Below are 14,949 nucleotides of genomic sequence, written 5' to 3' on the forward strand. Positions count from 1 at the left end.
ACTAACATAAGCTATTGTGAAAAATAATTCAATTTCCATAAAGTAGGCCATATATATTTCTAAATTACACACTTTGGCCAATGTTAAGTTAAATGTAAGCATAATTTCTCCAAAAACTAGACCAAGTAAACATGAATAATTTAGGATAAATATTTATCTTAATATCTTATCAACCTTCAGAAAATGTCCGAAAAAACTACATAGCAATGACCTTGACGATTCACTTTAAGTTTACTCCATCATAATAAATTTTGTAAGCTGTTATTTTAAATAAGTTTAAACATTTTGACTAAAATAATTTAACTTAATTTATAATACAATACTACTATAGATATAATTACTTAATATAATAAATTCATCATCTTGACTATCATCGTGTTGTCATTATAGGAACCACCTAGAACCTTTTTGAATAAAATAAAAAATGAAAATTTTGAATAAAGATAAAATAAGCATAAGAGTTTTAAGTTCTGAAAGTACATTTGCCCCCTATGTGGGTTTTGGTGTATTGATGACATCTAAATTAGGGACTAATGAGATCTTAATAAGATATATTGCAGCTTTAGTCCCTTGAAAGTTTTAAAGGAGTTGATCTAAGATGAAATGGTATCTCTCAATTCTTTAAATACAAAAAGCGGACGAACCCAAAGCGCACTCCAAAGCTTGTGTTTTGTTTAGGGTTTAGCTATGCCGTACTATAAAGAGGGATGCAAGTTTAGGTGGTCTGAGGAAGATAGAGTGCTCAAGCATAAAAATAAAATCAAAAGAGAGACACAAAGTCACCTCACGAACACTAGTTTGTGGACTTTTGCTAGTTGGAAGTCCCAACGTTTGGTGCCGAAAGTCCCGGAGCTTGCCGACTTAGCTGCAGCCCGCCTGCGCACCTTCGCTCGTCGAAAGTCCCAACAGGACTCGGGAGTTCCAGGTGCCGGAAGTCCTAGATCCCGTCGGAAGTCTCGACGCTTTGGGACTTAGTCGCCTGGCTCGCTATGTCTGTCGGGAGTCCCGACGAAAGCCGAAAGTCCCAGCTGTTGGAAGTCCCGACAATAGCTGGGAGTTCCAATGATATGCGAGCAAGCCTAGTGAACTGTCTGTATGAACACTATTTTTGCATTGAGTCGAAAGTTCCAGCGATCTGTGTTGGAACTTCCGACTCAGATTTGAACTGTTGGATTTGCCTTTGAGTATAAATAGCTCTCTCCTCTCTTCTAACCAGGACCACTCATTCATTGCTCACCAACCTTTATCCAAAATAGCTCCCAAGCATTCAAGGCTCCCCTCTCCTCTCCTCTTTGCTCTAATCTTTGATTCCTCTAGGATTTTGAGTGAAAGGAGAGTGGATTAAGTGAGAGAATCACTTTAGCAAGCTTGAGCACTTGATTTCTTCATCAAGCCGGTTGGATTTGCATCTATTACTCTTAGGTTCTTGGAACCCTAGCTGGCTAGACGTCGCCTAAGAGCTTCCATCTTGTGGAAGAGCCTTGGGAAGTTTGTATTACCCTTGATTTCTTAGTGGAAAGCTCAAGTAACCTTTGTGGTTGCTTTGAGAGAGGCAAGGAGGTCAGAAGGACACCACTCAACAACTAGGACGTAGGAGCTTCTTTGTGGGGTTGCTAAACCTCAGGATAAATTCTTGTGTCCCGCATGCTTGTTTTTGTTGTGATTTATGCTATCATATTTGTTCTTGTTGGTTTGTCTTCCTCTCCAACTCTTCTCTTAGGGTTTGGACTCGATCTACGGAGTGGTGTCCTTCTGACGTCAAAGGAGCAACCCCAACACTTCATCTTACCACAAGGAAGTGGGGTTGTAAGATATCTTTCACTCAAAGTTCATTTTAGCACTTGTAGTGCTATTCTCGTAGGTGCTGGAACTCCCGGCTGTTTGCGTTAGAACTTTCGACTACCGGAAGTTCCAGCCCTAACTGTCGGGACTTTCGACTGTCACTGACATTTGACTTTGAGATTACATAGAAATTTTTAGATATGCCTATTCATCCCCCTCTAGGCATTGTTTAGATCTTTTTAATTGGTATCAGAGCAAGGTCTTCTTTTAGCACTTAACCGCGTGAGAAAAAACAATGTCAGAGACCGACAAGATGCAAGCCGATGCCACCGAGATGGCCAAAAAGGTAGCTGAAGAGTTGATGGCTTCTCAAGTCAAGTTCTTCCAAGATGAAATGAAAAAGATGCAAGATGAGATGAGCAAGATGAAGGAAGAATTGAGCAAGAAGGTTGATGATGCAATAAGTGGCAAGAATGATGCAACAAGTGACAAGAATGAAGCAAACAAAGATGCCGCTAGCGATATTGGAGCCGGTGAGCATGCTCATAGAAAGGGAATATATTTAAACATGAACTTCGACTATGGACAACTCATCAAAGGTTCACCTCTACATACCCCTTCTGTCAACATTGGCAAGCCACCTCACTTTGATAAAACAAGATACACCAATTGGTCCTACAAGATGAAGATACATCTCATTGCCTTAAGACTTTAGTAAGTTGTGGATGTTGGATGATGATTCCTACCGATGAAGATAGAGAGATAACTCCAGAAGAAGTGCACAATCTCCATCAAAATGCACAAGTCATAGCATTGCTTGTGTCAAGCCTAAGTCCGAATGAGTTTAGAAAGGTAAATGTAATGGAAAGTGCAAAGCAAATTTGGGATACTTTGAAAGTGTCATTTGAAGGAGATAAGAGTGTGAGAAAAGGCAACATTGAGTTACTTCATGGTGAATTAAAAAGATTTGTGTTCTTGCAAAATAAAACAACACAATCCATGTTTGATAGGCTTATGGCATTGGTCAACCGCATAAGAGCTCTTGGAAGCACCGAATGGAATGACAACAAGGTTGCTAGAAAGATTTTGAGAACCTATAGAGCCAAGAACAACATGCTAGCGTCTGTGATCATGGAAAGGCCCAGTTATGATGAGACGACACCCCAAGAAGTTCTTTCAAAGCTCAAGCATCATGAGTGTCTAGATGAAAATGCAATCAATGCTCACAATCGATGTCCTAATGCAATGGGAAACAACAAGAATGCAGCCCTAAAGGCAACTCAAGCTCATGAAGGCAAATCTTCTAGTCAAGAGAAGAAGAAGAAAGTGAAGGATGATTCCTCAAGTGAAGAAGAAGAGTCCGATGAAGAAGTTGCACTCATCATTAGAAACTTTAGAAAGTTTATAAAGAAGAAGAGCAACCAAAAGACTTACGGTGATGGGGTTGTGGCCAAACCGGCACTTCATAGCTGATTGTCCTAATGAGAAGAAGAAGCATAAGCACAACAAGGATGAAGACAAGAAGAACAAAAGCAAGAAGAGAGGTGAATCTCATCTTGGTGAAGAGTGGGAGTCAAATGATAGTGACTCAAGTGATGATGAGAAAAAGAAGAAGGGAGCCGTAAACATCGCCATCCACCACTCTTCATCACCGACCATGATCTTCCTGGACTCGACTTCACCACCAAAACTCTTCCCCAACTTATCTTCATCACCAAGGCTCTTCTCCAACCTTATCGACAACAACTAGTACACTCCAACTTGCCTCATGGCTAAGGTGGAGTAGGTACATGTCTCATCCGATCCCTCTAGTGATGAGTATGATAATTGTGATGAGAACATAGAAGAACTTGAAGCAACCATGATAAAGAAATATGGTAAAAAGGCCTACACTAAAATAAAAACACTAATGAAGAAATTAGAGAAGAGGGATAGATGCTTAGAGATGCAAGGAGACACAATCACTTAAGAGAGAGACAAGAACCTTGCACTTGAAGCATCTATGGCTGAGGAAAAAATGAAGGTTGAAAAGTTAACCATTGAATTGTGTTTAACCAATGACTTAATTGGGAAATTGACTAAAGAACATTACTCGGTTAATGATCTAGTGGCTAGCCTCAAGAATGAGAAGAGTATAGCTCAAGAAAGCCTCATTAGCTTGGAAGAAAAATACCAAAATCTTGAGCTAAACTATAGTACTCTTTGGGCTAGTACTTCAACTTCTCCTAAGGTAACCGAAGACTCTAATGTCTTCACTAGCAATGGTTATAAAAGATGCTATAAAATTGATGTAAATGCATATGCAACTAACCTTGTTGAGCTAGAGAAGAAAGACAAGGAGATTCATAGGTTGAAGATGGTCTTGAAGAATGGGTGCAAGTGTCAAGAGCAATCCAACAAGACTATATATAAGTCATCAAGGCACCCATCAATCAAGGAAGGCATTGGCTACAATAGGTATGATGGAAAGGCCAATGGAAGGAACATGATCAATGGTGTGCATTATGTGAAGTTCAACAAGGGCGTTGCTCTTGATGAGCTTATATGCAAGGCCAACAACAAGGTCTACATTCCCAAGATCCAACCTACAAGTGATAAGACAATGAAGACGAAGCAATCCGAGGCCCCCAAGCCACAAGAACCACTTCCACGGTGCTATGCTAGTGACTATATGTGTTGTTGGGGGCAAGGATGACAAGATTGTAGTCAAGTATGTTGGTGCCCAAAAGAGAAAGGACATTATGAGTAGTGTTTGGGTGCCCAAGTTTTATGTGACTAACCCTCTAGGACCCAAATCCATTTGGATACCTAAAACAAATGCTTGATTTGTCTTTGTAGGAATATTCCTCCGGTGGAACAAGTTGGGTGGTCGATAGTGGTTGCACCAATCATATGACCGGAGAGAAAGACATGTTCACATCATTCCAACCTAGTCATGACCAAAGTGGGAACATTGTGTTTGGTGACAATGGAAAAGGAGAAGTTCTCAGTTTGGGTAAAATTGCTATCTCAAATGATAATTCTATTTTCAATGTTTTACTTGTGAATTCATTGAGATATAATTTATTGTCCGTTTCGCAACTTTGTGAGATAGGCTACAATTGTCTCTTTATGGATAAGTGTGTGGAAGTCTATAGAAGGGAGGATTCCTCTATTGCATTTATGGGTCATTTAAAAGGAAAACTCTATCTAGTTGATTTCACATCAAATAGAATAAATCCTGAGACTTGTTTAATGGCAAAATCTAGCATGGGTTGGTTGTGGCATCGCCGACTTGACCATGTTGGGATGAGAAACTTGGCCAAACTTCAAAAAGGCAAACACATCCTTAGACTAACAAATATTTCTTTTGAGAAAGATAGGATTTGTAGTGCAGGCCAAGTGGGAAAGCAAGTTGGAGCTAACCATCCCATCAAGAATGTTATGATAATCGAAAGGCATTGAAATTGCTTCACATGGATATGTTTGGACCCGTCTCTTATATAAGCCTTGGTGGTAACAAATTAATATGGTTTTGTAATTGTTGATGATTATTCTCGTTTCACTTGAGTATTCTTTTTGCGTGACAAGAGTAAAGTACATGGCATCTTCAAGAAGTTTGCAAAAAGAGCCCAAAATAAGTTTGATGTCAAGATCAAGAGAGTTAGAAGTGATAATAGGATGGAGTTCAAGAACACCAACATTGAAGAGTTCCTTGATGAAGAAGGAATCAAGCATGAGTTCTTGGTTCCATACACTCCACAATAAAATGGTGTTGTGCAGAAGAAGAACCGAACGCTCATTGAAGATCAATGTTGGATGAATACAAGACTCCAACCAACTATTGGGCGGAAGCGGTTAGCATGACATGTCATGCTATCAACCGCTTATATCTTCACAAGAAAAAAGACACGATCGCCTACGAACTTTTAATCGGTAAAAAACCTAAGGTGCACTACTTTATAGTTTTTGGATCCAAGTGTATCATACTTAATAAGAAATCCAAAAGCTCAAAGTTTGCACCAAAGGTTGATGAAGGTTTCATGCTAGGTTATGGTACTATTGAACATGGATATCGTATTTTCAATTAAACCACTGGTTTGATTGAAATCACAATAGACATGACTTTTGATGAAACCGATGGCTCTCAAAAGGTGCAAGTCAATGTTGAGATTGTAGGTAATGAAGAAGCTCCACATAAAGCCATCAAGAAGCTTGCAATTGGTGAAGTAAAGCCCATCGAAGATGAAGATGATGAAAATATTGTGCATGTTGATTTTGATCCAACCACTCATCATGTTTCATCCAATGAACATGGTGAAGCTTTCGCAACAAGAAATGATCAGGATGTTAGATCAAATGAAACACAAGGTCATTCTCATGAAGATGGTGTCAACAATAAGTAAGCTCAACCTCAACTCAACAATGAAGAAAGAGTGAAGACAACCCTCCAATCGATCATGACCATGATGATGAAGATGATGGCCCCATCGAAAGATAAACTCAAGTGCCACATCCTAGAGTGCATCAATCCATTCAACAGGATCATCCCATTGATAACATATTGGGGAGCATCTAATGAGGGGTAACGACACGTTATCGTTTAGCAAGTTTTTGTCAACATTACTCGTTTGTTTCTCCTTTGGAACCTCATAGGGTGGAAGCGGCACTTGATGATCTAGATTTTATGATAGCCATGCAAGAGGAGTTGAACAACTTCACTCAGAATGAAGTCTAGTCCTTAGTGGAAAGGCTCAAGAAAATGTGATTAGAACCAAGTGGGTCTTCCACAACAAACAAAATGAGCATGGCGTGGTGACAAGGAACAATGCAAGGTTGGTGGCTCAAGGATTCACTCAAATTGAAGGCTTAGATTTTGGGGAAACCTATGCACCGGTGGCTAGGCTAGAATCGATTCGTATTCTACTTGTCTATGCCTCTCATCATGATTTTAAGATATATCAAATGGACATGAAGAGTGCATTTCTCAACGACCCCCTATCTGAGTTGGAGTTTGTAGAGCAACCACCGGGCTTTGAAGACCCCAAGTATCCCAACCACATCTACAAGCTCGACAAGGTGCTCTATGGGCTCAAACAAGCCCCTAGAGCTTGGTATGATTGCTTGAAGGATTTCCTACTCAAACAAGGGTTTGAGATAGGAAAGGCTGATGCTACTTTATGGGAGAGTTGAAGTTCTTTCTAGGATACCAAATCAAGCAACTCAAGGATGGCACGTTCATAAGTCAAACCAAGTACACCAACGACATGTTGAAGAAGTTTGACATGGACAAAGCCAAGCCCATCAAGACACCTATGCCAACCAATGGATATCTTGACCTTGATCAAGGAGGAAAGGACATCGATCAAAAGGTATATCGCTCCATGATTGGATCCCTCCTTTACCTTTGTGCATCTAGGCCCGATATTATGCTTAGTGTGTACATGTGTGCAAGATTTCAAGCTAATCCAAAAGAATGTCATTTGATGGCCTTAAGAGAATTTTTCAATATTTAGTGCACACTCCTAATCTTAGTTTGTGGTATCCTAAAGGTTCCACTTTCAAGTTACTTAGCTATTCCGATTCGGATTATGCCGATTGTAAAGTAAACCGAAAGAGTACCACTAGGACTTGTCAATTTATTGGTAGGTCTTTGGTGTCTTGGATCTCTAAGAAGCAAAACTCTATTGCTTTGTCCACCGCTAAAGCCAAGTATGTGGCGACCGGTGCATGCTGTGCCCAACTACTTTGGATGAAGCAAACTCTCAAAGACTTTGGTTATAAGCTAACCAAGATTCCCATTTTGTGTGACAACAAGAGTGCCATTAAGTTGGCAAACAACCCCATAAACCACTCTCAAACAAAGCACATAGACATCCGACATCACTTTTTGAGAGACCACAAAGTCAAAGGAGATATCACAATTCATCATGTGAGCACCGAAAAGCAACTAGACGATATCTTCTCAAAGCCCCTAGATGAGTCAAGATTTTGTGCTTTGAGGAGTGAGCTAAATATCATTGAGTCTTGTAACATGGCTTGATGTCTTGCACATACTTTGTTTGAACTAGCTAGGGTAAAAGAATTGAGAAAATATTATGTGACACTTTCAAAATCTAATTTATAGTTTTCATATGTGATAATTGCTTTGTGGTGAATGTTTGAAACCTAGTCACATGTGAACATGATGTGTCCATATTTTTGCTCCATATGGCATGGTGAGCTTGATCTAGGGAGTTTCTAAAGTTTCCTGCGTCAAAAGTCCTGGCATCCACTAGAAATTCCGACAGCCGAAAGTCCCGGCTCAGGCCAGAACTCCTGACGCAGATCTGAGTCGATGCCCCTTTGACCATTGTTTGACTACGCTATTCGACCTAGGGTTTCACCTTTTACTCATCTCGGCCTAGTTACCACCTAGTAACTCCTTATCCCCACCGCCCCGCCCCCACGCGCACCTGCTCTGCTCCTGCGTCGCCCCGGCACCTCCGGTGGCCGGAGGTCTCACCGGTGGTCCTACCGCTCCCTAGCACCCCCACCTCTCCATCCTTCTCCATCTTCTCTCAGAGGTCCCGGTCCCCTCCTCGTGCTGCCTCCATCGTCCTGACTTGACCATTGTCTCCTACACCGGTGTGTTGGCTAGGCTCCTACCGTGGTGGCCGTGGATCTATTCAAGGAAGTCATCCTCACAATGGATTTGGTGTTTCTCCTCTTCTTCCTCTCTATTCCAAGCCATTGACGGTGGTAGTCCCTTGTAGCGCAAGGAGAAGCGCTCCAAGTGGAACCAAGACCATGTCGAATCCTCTTGGCTGACTGGACGCACCAAGGATTCACTCCCTCATGATGTAGCTAGTAGTCATGGGGCTCGTGCTCGTGCCGCTCATGCTCAAGCCTCTTTCAATCCTATTGGTACCGCTACTCAGGAGTTTGTTCCAGGAATTGGAGTTATTTCCACCGTCGATCCTGCTAAGGAAGCTCTTGATCAAGAAGGATGGACTATTGCTGATGATGTGCACCATGACCCCTTTAGCTCTGGATTACTTTGGGATCAGCCGGTTGATTTCGTTCGATGGTCCTACTCCTACCATCCGGGAACTGCAACGCACTCCAAATCTAGCTGGAGGTTACACACCTCATCTGATGGTTGATTACCATCACCAGGTGGCCAAGATTCATTGTCAGCATGCACAACATCTCTATGATGAGCCCAAGGATCTGAGGATTGAGTACTAGTTCTAGGAGCCCTTTCACTTTGATTTCTACCATCACTTGATGTATCTTTGCTTCATCAACAAGCAAGAGGCCCCAGTGATTTAGATGAAGGCCATTAACGCCTTTGAGCTTAATAAGCTGCCTAGCTTGGACATGGCGTAGCTACTCCATGACTTGAGGAGGATGGGGCTGTAGCCACTAATGGAGTTCCACAAGCCGTGGAACAACAAGATTATCTGTCAAATCTATGCCTCCTATCACTTGGACACTTGGGCAGATACACATGTCATTCATTGGACCACCGAAGGCAAGCACTACAATGTTGATTTCATTACCTTTTCTCATCTTCTTGGCTTGGTCCACAGGGATCACACATCCACTGCCATCACTGAGATTTTAGCTCTTGCTATGGATGAGTATCAATACATGTATTTGGATGGTCATCATGCTAATGGGAATACCATTTGCCTGAAGCCCCACTACTATGTGCTCAATAATATTCTTCATCAGATCTTGTATCCCAAGATAGGTGACTCTACTCATCTCCATGAGGATTCCTAGGTTGTACTTGATTGCTTTGGAGATGAGTTCACCAAGTTCTCCATCAGTCATTATATTTCGGACAAGATCTTCATGGCTAGTGAGGATGTGGTGAAGCACTACCCCTATGCTCCATTCATCATGCATATCATTGTGTATGTGTTAGGTATTCACTTCCCTTTAGATGCCCCTCACAAAGTTCTCAAGCTATCCAACAAGACATCGCTTCAGGCAAAGAGGGAGTTAGAGGAGTCCGCTAAGGGAAAAGGAAAAGGAAAAGGAAAAGGCAAAGGTGCCGCAGGCTCCTCCTCCCATGCTTCTCCACTGTGTGCTTTGTGCTCTCACCATGCTCATAGTGAGAAGCCTTAGTCCTCCTCCGGTGGTAAGCCCCCAAGCAAGTTCAAGTTCTTCATGAAGTATATGTTTGGAGCTTGTTGTGCTAGCGTGGAGCCGCATTAGCAAGAGTTGCTAGTGAGGATGCATCACATTGAGCAGAAGTTGGACATTCACTCTACACTGCCTTGTGACTTGGAGCCTCTTCATGATCCTTTCGACCTTTATGATGAGGCTTGCAAGGAGTTCTATGGTGAGTCATCCGATCAGCCCCGTCGCCATGGCAAGCAACAAGCCGACGCTGAGGACGAGGAGTATATTGAGGATGATGAAGACGATGATGGTGGTGATGATGGTGACCATGATGACAATGAGGACTACGAGGACGAGTAGTCATTTCTTTCATGAGGCCTACCCTTTTTTAGCACTTGTTGACAAAGGGGGAGTGTTAGGCTTTGATCTATCTATGTAATAAGTTAGTTGGCTTGTGAGACTTTAAAACTTTTAGCTTGTATGAACTATATCGTGTGGTGGCACTATGTGATGGACAACTATATTTGTGTGTGTGATGGATGATTATAGGACAAGTAATGTTTATCTACATGTCTATTAGTTATATTGCTTGTCTCTACATGTGAATGGTGGATGTTACTTTAGATGGCCATATGTTGTTTCAAGTAGTCACTTTGAGATCTTGGCCATCACATTTTCTTTTACTCGTTGTGTGAATATAACATGTCATATTGCATCTCCTTTTTCATAGATATTCACTTGTTCACATACACTTGTTGCACCCAATGGATTGCAAAATTTAGGGGGAGTTTCTATCTTAAAATATGCAAGTGATGTGTTGATGATCATCATTGAAATTCAAATCCATTGCATATATTAAGGGGGAGCTCTCTATAAATTTTGGGGTTCAAAAGCTTTAAATTCTTACATTCTTGTGAAAGTCTAAGTTGGTTGTCATCAATTACCAAAAAAGGAGGAGATTGAAAGTGCATTTGCCTCCTATGTGGGTTTTGGTGTATTGATGACATCCAAATTAGGGACTAATGAGATCTTAATGAGATATATTACAGCTTTAGTCCCTTGAAAGTTTTAAAAGAGTTGATCTAAGATAAAATGGTATCCCTCAATTCTTCAAATGCAAAAAGTGGACGAACCCAAAGCGCTCTCCAAAGCTTTTGTGTTTTGTTTAGGGTTCAGCTATGCCATACTATAAAGAGGGATGCAAGTTTAGGTGGTCTGAGGAAGATATAGTGCTTAAGCATAAAAATAAAATCAAAAGAGAGACATAAAGTCACCTCACGAACATTAGTTTGTGGACTTTTGCTAGTCGGAAGTCCCGACGTTTGGTGCCGGAAGTCCCAGCGCTTATCGACTTAGCCGCAACCCACCTACGCACCTTCGCCCATCGGATGTCCTGATGGGAGTCGGGAGTTTCGGGTGCTGGAAGTCCCGGCTGGTGCCAGAAGTCCCGGCTGGTGCTAGAAGTCCCGGCTGGTGCCAGAAGTCTCGGCGCTTTGGGACTTAGTCGCCTGGCTCGCTATGTCTGTCGGGTGTCCCGACGGAAGCCGGAAGTCCGGGCAATAGCCGGGAGTTCCAACAATATATCGTTTTAGCACTTGTAGTGCTATTCTCGTAGGTGCCAGAACTCTCGGCTGTTTGCATCGGAACTTTCGACTACCAAAAGTTCTAGCCCAAACTGTTGGGACTTCCAACTGTCACTTACATTTGACTCTGAGATTACGTAGAAATTTTTAGATACGCCTATTCACCCCCCCTCTAGGCATTGTTTAGATCCTTTCAAGTTCACATATGGATAAAAAATTCAGCAACTGGATTAAAACTTGAAAGCTAAAATATAGATTCATGATGTCATATAAAGGGATACAACAAGGTCTTAATAACTTAAACTTAGGTTTCAACTAAATACATATGACAATAGAGAAAACAAATAAATCCTGGTAATTCTAATAAAAGTCACAAATGGGTCTCCATGTATCCTCACAAGACTTAGAGTATAAAAAGATAAACCCTAGAAATTCATAAGCATCTACCATCAATTCGGTAGATTCTAATAATCATTGATAATAATAGCCATTGAATCTATTCTATTCTCTAAACAATTACCCCATCTGTGATTTGTTTAAAACAACATAAAATATTTCATATCTATATTTAAATCACTTACCTATGCCATTAAGAAGTTGATATAAAGTAAACATAAATTTGGATCTAGTTAACTACTGCCGATATGAGAGATAATCTACATAGCCCCTTAAATTTGCATCTACATTACCACTTTTGTTATTATTAAAAAGCTAAAATATCTACTATAATCTACATATATATATATATATATATATATATATATATATATATATAATCAACATCTATTACAAAAATAACCATTGCCAATTTCTATTAATTTTAATATACTAAATTTTGACTAAAGTAAACATACGCACTATGCCATCATACATATCAACTACATGTGATTGCATGAGCGATAAATAAATATATATGTTATATTTTAGCAATCATGAAAAGTATTTCATCAACGACTCATATGCTAAATATACTAACAAATTATTTAAAATTATATTAACAACCATGACATATAATTTATATAAGTTGTTACTTTAGATATATTTATATATTTTAACTAAAACCTTTGACATATGTTTATTGATAGTGCGAACATATATAACTAAAACGTTTTACTCTTTCATAATGCCTGATGTGGTTATTTTTTTAGAAAATAGAATATATAGTATGTTTATTATGTTGATGATGATAATCGTGTCTGGATATTTCTGAAGTGGTGAGGATTTGTGGTATGGAATAACGTGAAGACTTCAAAAGATATGACGTGGAAAGACAGCTAGAGAATCTGTATTTACAGGAAGAGGTATATTGGAGACAGAGAATGGGCAAGCATTGGCTGATTGTTGGGGACTCAAACACTAGGTTTTTTCATCAGTTTGCTAATGGTAGAAGAAGAAAAGGGACTATCATTCAGATGGAGACTGATCAGGGCATGATCACAGAGCAAGATGCTATTATGAAGCATGTGGTTCAATTCTATAAAGAGCTATTTGGCCCAATTGACTCTAGAAATATCTTCCTGAGGAATAACTTTTGGGAAAGCAATAGAAAGGTGAATGCAGAGGACAGGGAGAATTTGATTAAGTTGTTTACATAAAAGGAAATTAAACAGTCTATTTTTGACATGAAAAAAGATGCGGCTCTAGGCCGTAATGGATTTGGGGCAACTTTCTGTAACACCCTAAAATTTGCATTATTTTAAAATAAGTGAATTTAATTTAATTATACATTTTGTGAGCATGTAAACCTAGAAAAATAATATTTTTTGTTAAATTAAAATCAACTATAAGGTCTAGCAACATTGTTGTGCATACATGCTGCAGCATATTTATTTTATGATGATTGGGTTTGATCAAAATTTCAAAAGAATTTAATGAAATAAATAGTTGGGTTTTGATTTTCTTATGTTTTTCCTATCCTATCTTTTCGGAGCAGCATGTCCTTTTTAGCTTATATCTCTGTCTTTGGACCACCAAAAATCATAGAAAAATTCTGTATAATAGTAGACTTCAATATCTTTCTCTGACCGTAAGAAGTATCCGGATAGCTATTTTGGTTATGGAGTTATGAAAATCACAAGACGATGCACCTATGTTGTCTGAAGCCTGAAATAGTTTCAGTTGTGCACTGTTTTTGACTACATAAACTGCAGAATTTTGGAAAGTGTTCTATAAAAAAGTTATGGAGGATTTCATAAACTTTCCAACAATATAAGTTATAACTTTATTGGATTAACATAATGAGAAGTATAACTATTTTACTACGTTGTTGTTTTTCTGTTTGTAAGGAATTTCAGATTTCTTATCCTTGCCCATACACAAGAGTATCATTGGGATGTCAGAACGTCTTGATACTAGTTCGCTCATCTAGAAGAAGATGCAAGCTGCCCTTTTTGTGTACCCTAGTTGATCTTTTCTTAAGGAGGTAGCCAAGTTGAAGAATTTACAAGATGAAGTTTCATATGTTCTAGTTATTCATTTGGAAGCATCGATTATCTTTGTGGGGGTCCTTTCTTGTCATTCTTGCTATCAAGCCTATCTTGTCATTTCTTGAAGCTATAGTTAAGAATTCTATGAATGACTGGATCCTAATGCATAGATGTTGAAAATAGATGGTTGCTACCAGGAGAAGTGTTTCGCATGATGACCGAAGGAATCCTGCCAATTCTAATCCACCACCATCAAATCCCCCATCTATAGAGCAAGCTTTGATGACGCAGACTCAGTTATTACAAACTATTGCTCAAAGTGTGTTGAACAACCTACATCAAGCACCACCTATTGACAAGCGTGGTGAATTTATGAAGGGACACCCACCGACATTCTCTCATATAAGCGAACCACTAGAAGCTGATGACTAGCTTAGAGCTGTGGAGCAACAATTGGATATAGCTCAGTGTGATGACCATGAGAAGGTGCTTTTTGTGTCCAGCCAACTCTAGGGCGTAGCACAAGACTAGTGGGAGTCTTACCAGTATAGACGTCCCAACAATGCTAGACAGATCACCTGAAAGAAGTTTAGCGAGAGCTTCAGGTCCTACCATATTCCGTTAGGTGCGGTAGAATTTAAGCAAGATGAGTTCCTCAACTTGAAGCAAGGATCTATGTCAGTGTGTGAGTATCGTAACTAGTTCACTCAATTGTCACGCTATGGTCCAAGAGAGGTGGATAGTGATGTTAAGAAGCAAAAACGCTTTTTGAAATGACTAAACGATGGTTTGCAACTATAGCTGATGACCGTGGTGTATGCCGACTATCAGACGTTGGTGGATAAAGCAATTGTAATTGAGAACAAGCATCGAGAGATGAAAGAGAAGATGAAAAAGCTTGATGTTCAATGTCAGTTAAGAAACACTCATTGTCGTTTTGCTACACAAGCAGAATATCAGTCACACCCTATGAATCTGCTTGGGAGTACAGATCAGGATCAGTATCAGCAACCATTGATGAAGTGCAACATTTTAGCTCTCAAGATCCATGTCTATCACCTCCA

The 14,949-nt window shown here is 40.0% G+C and overlaps 1 pseudogene; it reads right to left on the bottom strand.

Moving 5' to 3' along the window:
• The window catches only part of LOC136538586 (WAT1-related protein At5g64700-like), a 28,210-nt pseudogene that overhangs the window by 7,198 nt on the left and 6,063 nt on the right, over positions 1-14,949 (bottom strand).

This window comes from Miscanthus floridulus, chromosome 2, assembly GCF_019320115.1.
Source record: "Miscanthus floridulus cultivar M001 chromosome 2, ASM1932011v1, whole genome shotgun sequence".
NCBI classification, from domain to species: Eukaryota; Viridiplantae; Streptophyta; class Magnoliopsida; order Poales; family Poaceae; genus Miscanthus; species Miscanthus floridulus.